Raw genomic sequence first — 6,058 nt, 5'->3', positions numbered from 1 at the left:
AAGACAGGAAGAAAATAAGAGAAAGAATAAAGGAAAATAAATAAGGAGAGGAGAAAAATCGATGTGTGCTATTTAAGGAGTTCGTATTACAGAAAAAGTGTTCCAGCCATACATGTAAACTAAGAGTGGTGGGAATGTGAGGTGCTGAAGACAGGACGAAAAAAAAAGAGAAAGAGTAAGGAAAGAGAAATAAGAAAAAGAGAAAAACCTGTGTGCAAGTAAGAGTTCGTATTATAAGAATTAAACAAATCGCCTCCATGTACCCTAATAGTAATGACAATGTGAGGGGTTGCAATATACAGTCAATTTTCGTTAAATCAGCGAGGTAGCTATTACGTAGCTTTTATCTGGCATCTCGTATAAAACTAACGATAAACTAGGTCCTCTCCTAAAGGTATATGCTACTCACGTCATCATCTCTTCAGTAATGGGGGTGTGAGGTGTTGCAATGACCACACACTCATCTGGAGAGGTGATTACGTTTATAAAAGGTGATTTAAACCGTGTATGAGAAACACATTGAGGTGGTTTGGCCATGTGGAGAGGATGGAGAGTGAGAGACTGACGAGGGGAGTGTATGTGAGTGAGGTGGAGGGGGAGAGGGAGGGAGTGGCCAAGAATGAGGTGGAGAGATGGAGTGGAGAGGTGTATGAGAGAGGGGGGTGTGAGCTGGGAGCAGAGCAATGAAATGGCGAGGGAAAGGGCGACATGGAGGCGATTTGTTTGTGGCCACCCCCTACTGGATTAATGCGTCTGGCAATAGACAGATAGATAGATAGATAGATAGACACATAGTAGCGGTAGAAATTGCAATGACTATACGGTAATCTAAAAAATCTGTGATATAAACGTGTTAATGCAACAGCCACTTCACAAAAGGCATGTGCCACTCCTGCAATATTGCCTTTAGTAATGAGAGTGTGAGGTGTTACATAAACCCGCCCACTCATGCAGCACACACCCGCCTGGCTCTCCATCAACATAATCTCATTACCGAGGCGTCCTCACACGCTTGCATAATCCCAGTTAATACCAGTAACACCGGGGAATTTTCGTCATGCCAATCGTAAATACTGTGTTTCTGGACATCAATGGGCGAGAGTGGATGGGTGTGGCTCATGGCTGTATTGTATTTATGGGCAGATACCAGCACGCTTAGGTGTGGGTGTATGCACAGTATCCAATTTAGGTATAAGGGTTCGTGGGTGTGGTGCTGTGTACGCCTGGATATCGTTCTATGCACAGGATCTATTCTGGCTACCTATCAGGGCCCGTGGGTGTGGTTCCATGCAGGCCTGTCGTTCTATTCAGAGGATCTATTTTGGCTGTCCATCAGGGCTCGTAAATGTGACTCCATACACACATTTCATGGATGCATTCAGGGACAAAACTTCGCCTAATATTTCCCCTCTTATACTCCCCCCTCTCATCTGCTGGCTAATATTTCTAAACCTACAGAGGCTTAGTATGTTTCTCTCTCCATAGATGCTTCGCTTTGATATGATGTGTCAGGAAGAAATGTGACGGATCTGCTCTCAAGTATGAAGCAGACGTATAGGAATGGTCGGTGCTTCTGTTATGGACGTGAAGGAGCAAGTATGTGGATGTGCTTGTAATTTTGTGGGTGTACTTGTAATCTGGGCACCAACCATCAGCCGTGTGTGTGTGTGTGTGTGTGTGTGTGTGTGTGTGTGTGTGTGTGTGGTTCCATTCATGCATTTGTATTCTGCATAGGAACGAGAGCACGTGTAACTGTAACTTAAGGACGCCTTTGTATTTTTGAATTTGTGCACGTGTAACTGGTTTATGCAGGCCCTTTTATTTTGTACATTTTTTTTTTTTTTTTTTTTTTTTTATGTGTCCGACTCTGGGCATAGGCTTCACAGCCTGCTATCAAGGCCCAGCAGTCCTCCTACGTATCATACACCTCTGCATGTCACCACTTCGGCACTAACACCCACCGTCCATATTGAATACATGCTAGGGCTGCCTCATACAGGACTGGTGTATTGGTATTAGCGGGGGTAATTTTACGACATGTCGGCGGGTCTTCTGGTAGATCAGTAAAGCCTGATTTTAATGAAATTCAAATCCTTAAACTGTTCCCTGCTCCAGCGGGGATTTGAACCTGGGTCCGTTAGAACGGCAGGCCACCTCTCTACCGATTGAGCCACGCCTCCCCCATACACGTGTATATGTAAGTTTACGGACGCCTTTGTATTTTGTACTATCCATCTGTCTATCTATAGCCAGACGCCGTAATCGTAAGGGGTGGCCGTTTGTCTTTGACTTAGTTGTTTTATGGGAAGGGGCACTAACCCTCCGCCATCCCACTTGCTGACACGTAGGGGACACGTATGGGTTGGTTATAAGGTTACCACCCAGCTTTGTAAATGGTTTCCTGGCTTACAGGAAACCATCAGGTTTGTCACTCAATGAAAAGCCACCTGAAAAGGAAAGTAGAGTAATAAAAAGTGACAGGAAAGATGGGAGAAACAGGAAGAGAGGAGGACAGACACAGAAAAAGAATGATAAAGGTGAAGGAAGAAGTAAGCAACACTACATCAGGTGAGTGGATGATGGTGAAAAATAGGAAGAGAGGAGGACAGGCACAGAAAAAGAATGACAAAGGTGAAGGAAGAAGTAGGCAGGACTTCATCAAGTGAATGGATGATGGTGAGAAATAGGAAGAGAGGAGGACAGACACAGAAAAAGAATGACAAAGGTGAAGGAAGAAATAGGCAGCACTACATCAAGTGAAAGGATGATGGTGAGAAATAGGAAAAGAGGAGGACACCGGATGCTGTTGGCATCCCTACGTCAAGTGGGGTTGGTGGAGGATTAGTGCCCCTCTCTGTAAAGCAATTAACTCTAAGCCCTTGGCCACCCCATTTGGGATACATGGCGTCTGGCAATGGATGGATGGATGGAGGAGGACAGACAGACAAAGAATGACAAAGGTGAAGGAAGAAGTAGGCAGCACTACATCAAGTGAGTGGATGATGGTCGCCAACATCTACTGACACAAATATAAATTCCAGGACGGTTCTCTGCATTCTATCTATCTATCTATTACCAGATGCCTCAATCCCTTATACGGGGTGGCCACAAACAAATCGCCTCCACATCACCCTGTTCCCCCGCCATTTCACTGCCCTGCTCCCAGTTCACACACCCCTCTCAATATACCTCTCCACTCCATCCCTCCATCTCATCCTTGGCCTTTCCCTCCCTCATTCCCCCTCCACCTCACTCACATACACTCTCCTCGTCAGTCTCTCACTCTGCATTGCATATTTCTTATTCCTCCCCGAGCTTCAGCTATCCTTCCCTCTAATGTTTTTGTGCAAAGGAACTAACACTGAAATAACATAACATTTTTTTCACATAACACGTTGCATCACATAACACGTTCCATCAGCCAACACTCTTGTTAGTCTAACTTGGCCTAAAATTGCCATCTAATCTCTATTGCTCAGCTGTGGTAATAGATTAACACTCGAATATGATGCTAGTCACGAAGAAGTGCCATGAAGATAATGTAGACCCACGGTAATGCCTTTGTCTGCCACTGAGCTACATGAAATAATTTTTAAAAACTTTGAAAATCTGGGCCAACTTAAGGTGAAAGAACTATTGTAATGGAGTAGTTGTATAGAGGCACGTGTATTTTTCTTCGTTTGTTTTTGTTTGTTTTTTTGACGTATTGGGAAGCGTATGATGTTTTTTTTCTATCTATCTATCTATTGCCAGAGGCCTTAATACCGTAAGGGGTGGCCACCAACAAATCGCCTCCATGTCACCCTGTCCCTCGCCATTTCACTGCCCTGCTCCCAGCTCATGCACCCCCTCTCTCATATACCTCTCCATCCCTCCATCTTGTCCCTGGCCTCCCCCTCCCTCTGCCCTGCTCCCAGCTCACACCCCCTCTCTCTCACATACCTCTCCACTCCATCCCTCCATCTCATCCTTGGCCTCCCCCTCCCTCGGCCCTGCTCCCGGCTCACACCCCCTCTCTCTCATATACCTATACATTCCATCCCTCCATCTCAACTTTGACCTCCCCTTCCTCTGCCCCCTCCACCTCACTCACATACACTCTCCTCGTCAGTCTCTCGCTCTCCATCCTCTCCTTTGCAATTTAGTATCACGCACTCTTTGACCTAGGTTGACATAGAGGACATTGGGAACAGACCAGTGGGTATCGTACCTCTCCCAGTCAGTGCCCAGCTGAGGTGTCCTAGGCAGGGGGGGGGAGGGTGGCTAATGTCCTTGTTTGCGGTGGTGTGGTGGTGCTGTGGTGTGTTTTTTTTGGCTGCGGCTGTGTTTATTGCGCTGTGTGTGTGGCTGTCGGCTGTGGTGGTTGTCTCTTGTAGTTGTGGTTGCCTGTAGTTGTGGTTATGTCTTGTAGTTGTGGTTGTGTGTAGTTATGGTTTTGTAGTTGTGGTTGTGTATAGTTGTGATAATGTGTAGCTGTGGTTGTGTGTAGTTGTGGTTGTGTGTAGTTGTGGTTGTGTGTAGTTGTGGCTGTGTGTAGTTATGGGTGTGTGTAGTTGTGGTTGTGTGTAGTTGTGGTTGTGTGTAGTTGTGGTTGTGTAGTTGTGGGTGTGTGTTGGTGTGGTAGTGAGTTTTATGGTTGTGTGTAGTTGTGGTTGTGTGTTTTTGTGGTTGTGTAGTTGTGGGTGTATGTTGGTGTGGCAGTGAGTTTTATGGGTGTGTATAGTTGTGGTTGTGTGTAGTTGTGGCTGTGTAGTTGTGGCTGTGTGTTCGTGTGGTAGTGAGTTTTATGGGTGTGTGTAGTTGTGGTTGTGTGTAGTTGTGGTTTTGTAGCTGTGTTTGTGTGTAGTTGTGGTTGTGTGTAGTTGTGGCTGAGTAGCTGTGGGTGTGTGTTGGTGTGGTAGTGAGTTTTATGGCTGTGTGTAGTTGTGGTTTTGTAGCTTTGGTTGTGTGGAGTTGTGGGTGTGTGTGGGTGTGGCAGTGTGTTTTATGGGTGTGGTGGTGTTGCTTCAGCTGTTGTGGTGTTGTTATTGTGGTAGTGCAATGATGTGGCGGTGATTTTAGGCAAGTGTTCAAGTCTTTATGTTAAAATTTCATGACAGGCTGCATCCACACCACAGGGAACGAGACCAATTAAGCTGTTTATTGCCGGCCCCTTAACTGCTCTTGACCTAATAAGGACGAGAAGGGCCTAAAATGATCCTAAAATGATCCTCTTACTCATCTAACTTTGCATTTATAAAGACTCTTCAAAGGAATTATAAAAACACTCAAGAGAAAAAATGTCTGTGAATATGGCTGGAAAAACATAGCCCAGCCAGTTAGATACAGGGAGGGTTGCTGGAGACGCCTTGGGGGGGTTCAATCCGGTCCAGTTCTCTCTCCTAGTTACAGTACGAGGCTCCTGGATGCAACGTGTGACTAGCAGACTGATGAGCTAGTCGCCGAGCCCCTACAGCAAGCAGGGTCTGGCAAACACTGTAAATAGCACGTGTTGGTGGGAGTGCTATCAGAGTTGAATGTCCAGTCCACGCCAGATAAACAGTGACATGGGTACTGTTGCAAGCTTTCCTGAATATGGGTACTGTTGCAAGCTCTCCTGGGTACTGTTGCAAGCTTTCCTGAATATGGATACTGTTGCAAGCTCTCCTGGGTACTGTTGCAAGCTTATGTGGGTACTGTTGCAAGCTTTCCTGAATATGGGTACTGTTGCAAGCTTTCCTGGGTACTGTTGCCAGCTTTCCTGAATATGGGTACTGCTGTAAGCTCTCCTGGGTACTGTTGCAAGCTTTCTTGAGTATGGGTACTGTTGCAAGCTTTCCTGGGTACTGTTGCCAGCTTTTCTGAATATGTGTACTGTTGTAAGCTCTCCTGGGTACTGTTGCAAGCTTTCTTGAGTATGGGTACTGTTGCCAGCTTTCCTGAATATGTGTACTGTTGTAAGCTCTCCTGGGTACTGTTGCAAGCTTTCTTGAGTATGGGTACTGTTGCCAGCTTTCCTGAATATGTGTACTGTTGTAAGCTCTCCTGGGTACTGTTGCAAGCTTTCCTGAATAGGAGT

The sequence above is a fragment of the Coenobita brevimanus genome, chromosome 84, assembly GCF_032717465.1.
Source record: "Coenobita brevimanus isolate Jiangsu-jjx chromosome 84, ASM3271746v2, whole genome shotgun sequence".
NCBI lineage: Eukaryota > Metazoa > Arthropoda > Malacostraca > Decapoda > Coenobitidae > Coenobita > Coenobita brevimanus.
This window is presented reverse-complemented; position numbering follows the sequence as displayed.